General features: G+C 45.2%; 4 non-coding genes across 4 annotated transcripts; all 4 read left to right on the top strand.

The window, feature by feature from the left end:
* The first annotated feature begins 906 nt into the window (after positions 1-906).
* On the top strand, positions 907-978 carry TRNAD-GUC. Its single transcript has one exon. It is a non-coding gene; the product is annotated as a tRNA-Asp (tRNA).
* A 2904-nt stretch (positions 979-3882) lies between these two features.
* On the top strand, positions 3883-3954 carry TRNAD-GUC. The gene has a single exon. It is a non-coding gene; the product is annotated as a tRNA-Asp (tRNA).
* A 6498-nt stretch (positions 3955-10452) lies between these two features.
* On the top strand, positions 10453-10526 carry TRNAI-AAU. Its single transcript has one exon. It is a non-coding gene; the product is annotated as a tRNA-Ile (tRNA).
* A 1413-nt stretch (positions 10527-11939) lies between these two features.
* On the top strand, positions 11940-12013 carry TRNAI-AAU. Its single transcript has one exon. It is a non-coding gene; the product is annotated as a tRNA-Ile (tRNA).
* The last annotated feature ends 845 nt before the right edge of the window (positions 12014-12858 follow it).

The raw sequence follows: 12858 nt of genomic DNA on the forward strand, positions 1-12858 counted from the left end.
GTCCTACCATTTCACACGGGCAGAATTACCCCATTGTTGTGCTGCTGTTAGGACTAAGGGAGAAAAAGATTGCTACGAACAGTACATAAAGGCAGCTAGAAATTCAGTACATAAAGGCAGCTAGAAATCTGTTGTTATTAAATGGAGTGTAACTTTTTACACAAAGAGGAGTTATTATGGCAGTATGTTTGGTATCTAGCAACTTTGCTATGCAAGTAGGGTTAACATTTCTGCGTTTTTCCACTAGAAAAGTATCTGTATACTTTTGGCCCCTACATGTCTCCCTTCTACTAAATCTGCGGTTCAACCCCCTGTTGTCATGCTTTTTCTGTCCCAAGTAACACAGGAGCAGAGAGACAGACTACAGGAAGTTGGGGGGTGTCTATCTATCAAAGTGTGCTCCTATTTGCTCACCGGTAGCCTGCCTCTCCTAACAGCCAAACATGCAGCAAAGCAGCAGCTCATGTAAGTAAACTGAGCTCTTCCAGCTGCTTAGTTCTGTGTCATGTCTCTCACTGCTATGCAATCCAGACATGACAAAGAACTAAGCATCTAAAATCAGGCTTTTGCTTTCCTATACAGTGCATGTAGGGAAGTGTGGGAATCAAAGTATTTCATTTCAGTACTATTAGACTGACATATAAGGGACAGGCCCCGGGCTATGGAGAAAGCAGAAAATAGCGGAGCAGCAGCTGCAGAAAAAGGGGGCACAGAATTGTTGGGCAATGAGAAAGCAGCATAGTTTGCAGTTTTTGGTGAAGGTTCAGGCACGCTTTAAGCCATTTGTGCCGGTTTAACATTCGTACTTCTTGTTTGTTAGCAGTTTCTCCTACCTCCAGGCCGATGCCATTGTTCTAAAAGGGCCGCTGAATCAGGGTCGTGTGACCCATCCCGACCACCAGCGTTTCCTCGTTAGTATAGTGGTAAGTATCCCCGCCTGTCACGCGGGAGACCGGGGTTCGATTCCCCGACGGGGAGGCCTTGCATTTTCTTAGTATAAACGACTATGTTAAGAAAGAAAGAGAAAACATTAAATAAACCTGTAGAAACAAGACAATGTGCGTGGCAGGGTGTAATCTCCTGGCCGGTTAGCTCAGTTGGTTAGAGTGTCGTGCTAATAATGCCAAGGTCGCAGGTTCGATCCCCGTACAGGCCATTCTGTTTTTCACCTCTATGCAGTAAAGGTGGTTTAACAAGTAAAATTGTGGCAGCAAATAGCATGCGTATAATTTCTGCTCACATACAGCATAGTGCCATCTCAGGGCACGCTGTGTTCATGTAAAGCACTATATCCTTATGTTGGAGAACATAAGAAATGTTTGGATTTCTTACGTTAGTCTGTTTTCCCTTAGTCCTAACAACATCACAAGTATCCCTCCCTATCTTATTTTACTTTATAATTAAAAACTGCATGGGTGGGGTTGTAGTCGCCATCATGGTAGTTGGAGAGGGCAATTAATTAGTCATTTGATTATTTAAATTCCATCCGTCCTACCATTTCACACGGGCAGAATTACCCCATTGTTGTGCTGCTGTTAGGACTAAGGGAGAAAAAGATTGCTACGAACAGTACATAAAGGCAGCTAGAAATTCAGTACATAAAGGCAGCTAGAAATCTGTTGTTATTAAATGGAGTGTAACTTTTTACACAAAGAGGAGTTATTATGGCAGTATGTTTGGTATCTAGCAACTTTGCTATGCAAGTAGGGTTAACATTTCTGCGTTTTTCCACTAGAAAAGTATCTGTATACTTTTGGCCCCTACATGTCTCCCTTCTACTAAATCTGCGGTTCAACCCCCTGTTGTCATGCTTTTTCTGTCCCAAGTAACACAGGAGCAGAGAGACAGACTACAGGAAGTTGGGGGGTGTCTATCTATCAAAGTGTGCTCCTATTTGCTCACCGGTAGCCTGCCTCTCCTAACAGCCAAACATGCAGCAAAGCAGCAGCTCATGTAAGTAAACTGAGCTCTTCCAGCTGCTTAGTTCTGTGTCATGTCTCTCACTGCTATGCAATCCAGACATGACAAAGAACTAAGCATCTAAAATCAGGCTTTTGCTTTCCTATACAGTGCATGTAGGGAAGTGTGGGAATCAAAGTATTTCATTTCAGTACTATTAGACTGACATATAAGGGACAGGCCCCGGGCTATGGAGAAAGCAGAAAATAGCGGAGCAGCAGCTGCAGAAAAAGGGGGCACAGAATTGTTGGGCAATGAGAAAGCAGCATAGTTTGCAGTTTTTGGTGAAGGTTCAGGCACGCTTTAAGCCATTTGTGCCGGTTTAACATTCGTACTTCTTGTTTGTTAGCAGTTTCTCCTACCTCCAGGCCGATGCCATTGTTCTAAAAGGGCCGCTGAATCAGGGTCGTGTGACCCATCCCGACCACCAGCGTTTCCTCGTTAGTATATTGGTAAGTATCCCCGCCTGTCACGCGGGAGACCGGGGTTCGATACCCCGACGGGGAGGCCTTGCATTTTCTTAGTATAAACGACTATGTTAAGAAACAAAGAGAAAACATTAAATAAACCTGTAGAAACAAGACAATGTGCGTGGCAGGGTGTAATCTCCTGGCCGGTTAGCTCAGTTGGTTAGAGTGTCGTGCTAATAACGCCAAGGTCGCAGGTTCGATCCCCGTACGGGCCATTCTGTTTTTCACCTCTATGCAGTAAAGGTGGTTTAACAAGTAAAATTGTGGCAGCAAATAGCATGCGTATAATTTCTGCTCACATACAGCATAGTGCCATCTCAGGGCACGCTGTGTTCATGTAAAGCACTATATCCTTATGTTGGAGAACATAAGAAATGTTTGGATTTCTTACGTTAGTCTGTTTTCCCTTAGTCCTAACAACATCACAAGTATCCCTCCCTATCTTATTTTACTTTATAATTAAAAACTGCATGGGTGGGGTTGTAGTCGCCATCATGGTAGTTGGAGAGGGCAATTAATTAGTCATTTGATTATTTAAATTCCATCCGTCCTACCATTTCACACGGGCAGAATTACCCCATTGTTGTGCTGCTGTTAGGACTAAGGGAGAAAAAGATTGCTACGAACAGTACATAAAGGCAGCTAGAAATTCAGTACATAAAGGCAGCTAGAAATCTGTTGTTATTAAATGGAGTGTAACTTTTTACACAAAGAGGAGTTATTATGGCAGTATGTTTGGTATCTAGCAACTTTGCTATGCAAGTAGGGTTAACATTTCTGCGTTTTTCCACTAGAAAAGTATCTGTATACTTTTGGCCCCTACATGTCTCCCTTCTACTAAATCTGCGGTTCAACCCCCTGTTGTCATGCTTTTTCTGTCCCAAGTAACACAGGAGCAGAGAGACAGACTACAGGAAGTTGGGGGGTGTCTATCTATCAAAGTGTGCTCCTATTTGCTCACCAGTAGCCTGCCTCTCCTAACAGCCAAACATGCAGCAAAGCAGCAGCTAATGTAAGTAAACTGAGCTCTTCCAGCTGCTTAGTTCTGTGTCATGTCTCTCACTGCTATGCAATCCAGACATGACAAAGAACTAAGCATCTAAAATCAGGCTTTTGCTTTCCTATACAGTGCATGTAGGGAAGTGTGGGAATCAAAGTATTTCAGTTCAGTACTATTAGACTGACATCTAAGGGACAGGCCCCCGGCTATGGAGAAAGCAGAAAATAGCGGAGCAGCAGCTGCAGAAATAGGGTGCACAGAATTGTTGGGCAATGAGAAAGCAGCATAGTTTGCAGTTTTTGGTGAAGGTTCGGGCACGCTTTAAGCCATTTGTGCCGGTTTAACATTCGTACTTCTTGTTTGTTAGCAGTTTCTCCTACCTCCAGGCCGATGCCATTGTTCTAAAAGGGCCGCTGAATCAGGGTCGTGTGACCGATCCCGACCACCAGCATTTCCTCGTTAGTATAGTGGTAAGTATCCCCGCCTGTCACGCGGGAGACCGGGGTTCGATTCCCCGACGGGGAGGCCTTGCATTTTCTTAGTATAAACGACTATGTTAAGAAAGAAAGAGAAAACATTAAATAAACCTGTAGAAACGAGACAATGTGCGTGGCAGGGTGTAAGCTCCTGGCCGGTTAGCTCAGTTGGTTAGAGCGTGGTGCTAATAACGCCAAGGTCGCGTGTTCGATCCCCGTACGGGCCATTCTGTTTTTCACCTCTATGCAGTAAAGGTGGTTTAACAAGTAAAATTGTGGCAGCAAATAGCATGCGTATAATTTCTGCTCACATATAGCATAGTGCCATCTCAGGGCACGCTGTGTTCATGTAAAGCACTATATCCTTATGTTGGAGAATGTTATGTCCCCTGGACACTCGGTGTCTCTCAGGTGCCGCTGGCAATGCTGCCAGTATCTGCTCAGCAAGTTACACACACAGGCCGATGTACTACTTAACCAGAGCAAGGTTTATTACTCGGAACATTATGGCATTCTTACATGGAGGAGTCTTATTCCAAACAGCTTCTGTCCTTATCAGATGCAATCCCTTCTCAGCCTCATGTGTCTGCTTCCGGTTCCCCTCACACACTGTCTGACTTCCTGGTACAGCTCCTCCCCCCCCATTATGCATCAGGAGAAAGAGGGTAAAGGTCACAGTGATCTATCACAAACATCACACCTCCTTTCCTTCCCCAAAAAAAACAAAAACATAACAAGAGAACAAATGTTGAACACATAACATAACAAGGCAAGCGAGATCAGTTCAGCAAGTAGTATCTCCAACTCAGTTCTGTGATTTCCGCAGCACTTCATGAGCCCTTTGTCTCTGTTCCCTGACCTCCAATGTGTCCCGTAAGATTTCAGCACTTTGCCAGCGCGGCGTTTGACGTCTTTGACGGGTAGACTTACGCAGAGGCACAGCACCGGGAGGGATAGAGTCAGTCAAAGGTTCTGGAGATGTCAGTGGGCGTCCCACAGACAAATCAGTCTCTGTAACTCCAGGCACATGTCCGGGCTCCTCAGGAATATGGCCACCAACCGGTTCAGGGTTTGGTTGTAAACTTGTGGGATCATGCCAGACACCATGCCATATGTCATCAGCAGAGTTCAGAGTAGACTCTGGTGGGTGGTTAGAAAGAGGGGTCGGTTTTGTCACTAGTGGCCGGCAAATGCGTTTCCTCAATTGTGAAAGGTGTCGCCGAACACAAATGCCTTCCTCCAGGCGGACAAGGTACATTCTTCTGCCAAGAGTTCCATCAATAACTCCAGGAAGCCAAGGAGGCAAAGCTCTGTAATTCCGAGACCATACAAGATCACCGGCACGGAATCCCAGACGGCCCGGCGGAGGAGGCGTTGGTGACTGTTCCTGCGGACGAACTAAATCAAGTTTGGTGCGGAGATGCCTGCCAAACATAAGAAAAGCCGGTGACAGCCCAGTAGTAGCGTGTTTCGTGTTACGGTACATGATCAAGAATTCCAGCAGCTTCTCTTCTGACAGTCCAACCTGGTCCAGAGTGGACAGTAAGTGCTTCTTAAATGTCTGCACAAATCGTTCTGCCAGCCCATTTGAAGCTGGATGATAAGGAGCTGTTTTGTAGTGTTGGACGCCCAAGCCACTAAGGAAGGATTGAAACTCATGCGATGTAAATTGAGTTCCATTGTCGGAGACTATGGCTGTTGGCAAGCCATATTGAGCAAAGAGCTTCCTTAAGACTAGAATGGTAGCAGCTGAGGTAATAGAAGGCATTTGAAAAACCTCCGGCCATTTTGAATGCGCATCTACCACGATCAAATACTTTTTACCCTGGATGGGGCCAGCAAAATCAAGATGGAGTCTGGACCACGGTTCTGTTGGCCATGGCCAAGGTTGCAGGGTTCCTCTCTTTTGGGGTCGCTGGGCTTGACAGCACCCAGGACATCGAGCAACATAATCTTCAATTGCTGTATCCATTTGTGGCCACCAAACATAGCTCCGGGCTCGCTGCTTCATGCGCACCACACCAGGATGGCCTTCATGCAGTATCCTTAGCATGGTTGATTGCAAGTACTGGGGTACAATCACTCTATTGCCCCATTGTAGGCAACCAGCATTAGTCACAAACTCACATTTTCTGGCAAAGTACGGACGAAATTCACCTGAAACTCTCTCTGGCCATCCAGTCTGAACATAAGAGAATATCTGAGACAAGAAAGGATCTGTGGCTGTATGTCTGGCAATAAGGGAGGTGGACATGCAAGATTGTGTCCTGTGTACTTCCACTACATGTACCTCTCTTAGTGGGTGGTCATCTCTTAGTGGCAATCTGGAAAATGCATCTGCATTTCCATGGGTATCATGGGAGCGGTATCTGATAGAATAAGCATAAGCTCCTAAAAATAAAGCGTACCTTTGTAAGCGAGATGCGGTTGTTGTAGAAATTCCTTTCTGAGGGTTCAGTATTGACAACAGAGGTTTGTGGTCAGTGATGAGTGTGAACTCCCGACCATAGATGTACGCGTGAATTTTTTTTGTGGCCCATACAATGGCCAAAGCTTCCTTGTCAATCTGGGAGTAGTTTTGTTCTGCTGAGGTTAAAGACCTGGAGGCAAAAGAAATGGGGCGCTCCGTGCCATCCGGCATGACATGGGAAAGCACGGCACCCAGTCCATAAGGCGAGGCATCACAAGCCAGGATGACGGGTTTCTTTAAATCATAGTGGACCAGAACTCGAGAAGACAGAATGAGTTCTTTAGAAAACCGAAAAGCTTCTTCACATTTGTCTGTCCATATCCATTTAGCTCTTGCATCCAGTAAGCGATGTAATGGGTAGAGCAGGTGTGCTAGGTTCGGCAAGAAACGGTGGTAGTAATTTAGGAGGCCAAGGTAGGACCTGAGCTGGGTGACATTCCGGGGGGTAGGGGCATGGGTAAGGGCTTTAACCTTTTCTTCAGTAGTGTGTAACCCATGTCGGTCCACCGTGTGGGCACAAAACTCCAGTTGAGACTTGAGAAATTCGCATTTTGAAATATTGACACGCAAACCATACTTTTGGAGTCTCTCTAGCACAGCTTCAACATTCTTTCTGTGTTCTTCATCAGTGGGACCAGTGATGAGCATGTCATCCAGTAGACATTGGGTGAAAGGTATTCCTGCCAGTACCTCATCCATGATCCGCTGCCAGATGGCTGGAGCTGGGGCTATGCCAAAAACCATGCGGTTATACTGGAATAATCCTTTATGAGTGTTAATGGTCAACAGATGGCGTGAATCTGGGTGTACTTGCAGTTGCAGGTAAGCTTGCTTTAAGTCTATTTTTGTAAACTTTTGCCCCCCAGCCAGTGAGCCAAATAAATCTTCAAGTCGAGGCAATGGGTATTGATCCACAAGAAGTTGGTTGCTCAGAGCTACCCTGAAATCACCACAAATCCTAATGTCTCCATTCTTTTTCTTGACAGGCACAATTGGTGATGCCCATTCACTTCTATCCACTTTCGTTATGATCTTTTCAGCCAATAGGTGGTCCAGCTCTGCTTTCACTTTTTTTCGCAAGGCAAAAGGTACTGATCTTGCCTTACAAAAACGAGGTGTAGCACCAGGCTTCAAGAGGAGGTGGGCCATCTTTCCTTTTACGGTGCCCAAAGAGTCCTCAAAAACCTCTTTAAAACGTGACTTCAGGGATTCCACCCAATGGTCTACTTTAGAAAGCAATGTACATTGGGCAATGGTAAAAGGAGGCATGCCCAGGGCTTTGATCCAGTCCCTTCCATACAGCGGAGGACCTCCATTCCTTACAACATAAAGGCGTAGACTTTGACTGCGGTTGCCTAATGTAACAAGGGGTTTTACATAACCCAAGGGCTGTAGTAGTTCCTTGCTGTAGGTTTGTAGTGTGAGCTTTGTAGGTTTTAGCGGCAGGGACAGACCCGATGCCTTTAAATCAGTCCATGAAATGACAGACACAGCTGCCCCTGTATCAACATCCATGGAGACAGGACAGCCATTGAGTGTGACATCCACTTTAATCGCAGGAGTACTCCCAGCTACTTGAAACAGTCCAACATGCTGGACACATGTCTCCTCATCAGAGCTAAAACCGTTATTGTCCATATCCACACGGAATGTCTGTTTACGTCTATCTTTTGTGGCAGTGTTCGGGGAGCGAGAGCTGCGGCAAACGCGCCCAATATGACCAGTCTTTCCACAGCGAAAACAAACGACATCCTTGAACTTGCAAGCAGGCGCACTGTGAGTAGTGTTACCACAACGGTAGCAAGTCGGGGTCCCAGAGACAGAAGAATTAGGGTGGCGAGGTTTAAGCTGAGTGGCAGGGGACGGCCGTCTCGAGCGTTGAGTGATAGCGGTGTGGAATATTTCCTCACACTGGCTTGCAGGAGTTGTAGGTGGTGCCTTCAGTAGGGTGGCGTCCCGTGTTGCCAACTCCATGACCGTAGCAAGGTCAGTGGCTTTCGTCAGAGTCAAGTCGGGTTCTGTGAGTAAACGTTTCTGTATGGCTGGGTCGCAGAGTCCCATGACGAACATGTCACGGAGAGCCGTCTGTAGGTAGTCTCCAAACTGACAAGTGGCAGCTAGTTTACGTAAAGCAATGATATATGTCTTTATATCCTCCCCGGCCTGCTGCCTTCTACTGTAGAATTTAAACCGCTCTGCGATTTCTAACGGCTTCGGGTTGTAGTGTGTATGTAGCGTCTGAATTAACTCAGGCAGGGACTTAGAGGCTGGCTTGTCTGGAGAAACAAGGTCTCTGAGGGTTCCATATGCAGCTTGACCCAATGCAGTGAGAAAAACTGCAACTTTCTTTTCAACAGTCACATTATTTGCTTCCATATACTGTTCCAGCCTCTCCACCCAGGAGATCCATGACTCAGCTGCAGGATCAAATGGTTGAATAAACCCTATGAAAGCCATGTGTGCTAAAATCCACAATCCTCGTCGCCACTGTTATGTCCCCTGGACACTCGGTGTCTCTCAGGTGCCGCTGGCAATGCTGCCAGTATCTGCTCAGCAAGTTACACACACAGGCCGATCTACTACTTAACCAGAGCAAGGTTTATTACTCGGAACATTATGGAATTCTTACATGGAGGAGTCTTATTCCAAACAGCTTCTGTCCTTATCAGATGCAATCCCTTCTCAGCCTCATGTGTCTGCTTCCCGTTCCCCTCACACACTGTCTGACTTCCTGGTACAGCTCCTCCCCCCCCATTATGCATCAGGAGAAAGAGGGTAAAGGTCACAGTGATCTATCACAAACATCACAGAGAACATAAGAAATGTTTGGATTTCTTACGTTAGTCTGTTTTCCCTTAGTCCTAACAACATCACAAGTATCCCTCCCTATCTTATTTTACTTTATAATTAAAAACTGCATGGGTGGGGTTGTAGTCACCATCATGGTAGTTGGAGAGGGCAATTAATTAGTCATTTGATTATTTAAATTCCATCCGTCCTACCATTTCACACGGGCAGAATTACCCCATTGTTGTGCTGCTGTTAGGACTAAGGGAGAAAAAGATTGCTACGAACAGTACATAAAGGCAGCTAGAAATTCAGTACATAAAAGCAGCTAGAAATCTGTTGTTATTAAATTGAGTGTAACTTTTTACACAAAGAGGAGTTATTATGGCAGTATGTTTGGTATCTAGCAACTTTGCTATGCAAGTAGGGTTAACATTTCTGCGTTTTTCCACTAGAAAAGTATCTGTATACTTTTGGCCCCTACATGTCTCCCTTCTACTAAATCTGCGGTTCAACCCCCTGTTGTCATGCTTTTTCTGTCCCAAGTAACACAGGAGAAGAGAGACAGATTGCAGGAAGTTGGGGGGTGTCTATCTATCAAAGTGTGCTCCTATTTGCTCACCGGTAGCCTGCCTCTCCTAACAGCCAAACATGCAGCAAAGCAGCAGCTCATGTAAGTAAACTGAGCTCTTCCAGCTGCTTAATTCTGTGTCATGTCTCTCACTGCTATGCAATCCAGACATGACAAAGAAGTAAGCATCTAAAATCAGGCTTTTGCTTTCCTATACAGTGCATGTAGGGAAGTGTGGGAATCAAAGTATTTCAGTTCAGTACTATTAGACTGACATCTAAGGGACAGGCCCCCGGCTATGGAGAAAGCAGAAAATAGCGGAGCAGCAGCTGCAGAAATAGGGGGCACAGAATTGTTGGGCAATGAGAAAGCAGCATAGTTTGCAGTTTTTGGTGAAGGTTCAGGCACGCTTTAAGCCATTTGTGCCGGTTTAACATTTGTACTTCTTGTTTGTTAGCAGTTTCTCCTACCTCCAGGCCGATGCCATTGTTCTAAAAGGGCCGCTGAATCAGGGTCGTGTGACCCATCCTGACCACCAGCATTTCCTCGTTAGTATAGTGGTAAGTATCCCCGCCTGTCACGCTTGAGACCAGGGTTCGATTCCCCGACGGGGAGGACTTGCATTTTCTTAGTATAAACGACTATGTTAAGAAAGAAAGAGAAAACATTAAATAAACCTATAGAAACGAGACAATGTGCGTGGCAGGGTCTAAGCTCCTGGCCGGTTAGCTCAGTTGGTTAGAGCGTGGTGCTAATAACGCCAAGGTCGCGGGTTCGATCCCCGTACGGGCCATTCTGTTTTTCACCTCTATGCAGTAAAGGTGGTTTAACAAGTAAAATTGTGGCAGCAAATAGCATGCGTATAATTTCTGCTCACATATAGCATAGTGCCATCTCAGGGCACGCTGTGTTCATGTAAAGCACTATATCCTTATAATGGAGAACATAAGAAATGTTTAGATTTATTACGTTAGTCTGTTTTCCCTTAGTCATAACAACATCACAAGTATCCCTCCCTATCTTATTTTACTTTATAATTAAAAACTGCATGGGTGGGGTTGTAGTCACCATCATGGTAGTTGGAGAGGGCAATTAATTAGTCATTTGATTATTTAAATTCCATCCGTCCTACCATTTCACACGGGCAGAATTACCCCATTGTTGTGCTGCTGTTAGGACTAAGGGAGAAAAAGATTGCTACGAACAGTACATAAAGGCAGCTAGAAATTCAGTACATAAAGGCAGCTAGAAATCTGTTGTTATTAAATGGAGTGTAACTTTTTACACAAAGAGGAGTTATTATGGCAGTATGTTTGGTATCTAGCAACTTTGCTATGCAAGTAGGGTTAACATTTCTGCGTTTTTCCACTAGAAAAGTATCTGTATACTTTTGGCCCCTACATGTCTTCCTTCTACTAAATCTGCGGTTCAACCCTCTGTTGTCATGCTTTTTCTGTCCCAAGTAACACAGGAGCAGAGAGACAGACTACAGGAAGTTGGGGGTGTCTATCTTTCAAAGTGTGCTCCTATTTGCTCACCAGTAGCCTGCCTCTCCTAACAACCAAACATGCAGCAAAGCAGCAGCTCATGTAAGTAAACTGAGCTCTTCCAGCTGCTTAGTTCTGTGTCATGTCTCTCACTGCTATGCAATCCAGACATGACAAAGAACTAAGCATCTAAAATCAGGCTTTTGCATTCCTATACAGTGCATGTAGGGAAGTGTGGGAATCAAAGTATTTCAGTTCAGTACTATTAGACTGACATCTAAGGGACAGGCCCCCGGCTATGGAGAAAGCAGAAAATAGTGGAGCAGCAGCTGCAGAAATAGGGGGCACAGAATTGTTGGGCAATGAGAAAGCAGCATAGTTTGCAGTTTTTGGTGAAGGTTCAGGCACGCTTTAAGCCATTTGTGCCGGTTTAACATTCATACTTCTTGTTTGTTAGCAGTTTCTCCTACCTCCAGGCCGATGCCATTGTTCTAAAAGGGCCGCTGAATCAGGGTCGTGTGACCCATCCCGACCACCAGCATTTCCTCGTTAGTATAGTGGTAAGTATCCCTGCCTGTCACGCGGGAGACCGGGGTTCGATTCCCCAACGGGGAGGCCTTGCATTTTCTTAGTATAAACGACTATGTTAAGAAAGAAAGAGAAAACATTAAATAAACCTATAGAAACGAGACAATGTGCGTGGCAGGGTGTAAGCTTCTGGCCGGTTAGCTCAGTTGGTTAGAGCGTGGTGCTAATAACGCCAAGGTCGTGGGTTCGATCCCCGTACGGGCCATTCTGTTTTTCACCTCTATGCAGTAAAGGTGGTTTAACAAGTAAAATTGTGGCAGCAAATAGCATGCGTATAATTTCCGCTCACATATAGCATAGTGCCATCTCAGGGCACGCTGTGTACATGTAAAGCACTATATCCTTATGTTGGAGAACATAAGAAATGTTTGGATTTCTTACGTTAGTTTGTTTTCCCTTAGTCCTAACAACATCACAAGTATCCCTCCCTATCTTATTTTACTTTATAATTAAAAACTGCATGGGTGGGGTTGTAGTCACCATCATGGTAGTTGGAGAGGGCAATTAATTAGTCATTTGATTATTCAAATTCCATCCGTCCTACCATTTCACATGGGCAGAATTACCCCATTGTTGTGCTGCTGTTAGGACTAAGGGAGAAAAAGATTGCTACGAACAGTACATAAAGGCAGCTAGAAATTCAGTACATAAAGGCAGCTAGAAATCTGTTGTTATTAAATGGAGTGTAACTTTTTACACAAAGAGGAGTTATTATGGCAGTATGTTTGGTATCTAGCAACTTTGCTATGCAAGTAGGGTTAACATTTCTGCGTTTTTCCACTAGAAAAGTATCTGTATACTTTTGGCCCCTACATGTCTCCCTTCTACTAAATCTGCGGTTCAACCCTCTGTTGTCATGCTTTTTCTGTCCCAAGTAACACAGGAGCAGAGAGACAGACTACAGGAAGTTGGGGGGTGTCTATCTATCAAAGTGTGCTCCTATTTGCTCACCGGTAGCCTGCCTCTCCTAACAGCCAAACATGCAGCAAAGCAGCAGCTCGTGTAAGTAAACTGAGCTCTTCCAGCTGCTTAGTTCTGTGTCATGTCTCT

The sequence above is a fragment of the Bufo bufo genome, unplaced genomic scaffold (genome assembly GCF_905171765.1).
Source record: "Bufo bufo unplaced genomic scaffold, aBufBuf1.1, whole genome shotgun sequence".
In the NCBI taxonomy this organism is placed as follows: Eukaryota; Metazoa; Chordata; class Amphibia; order Anura; family Bufonidae; genus Bufo; species Bufo bufo.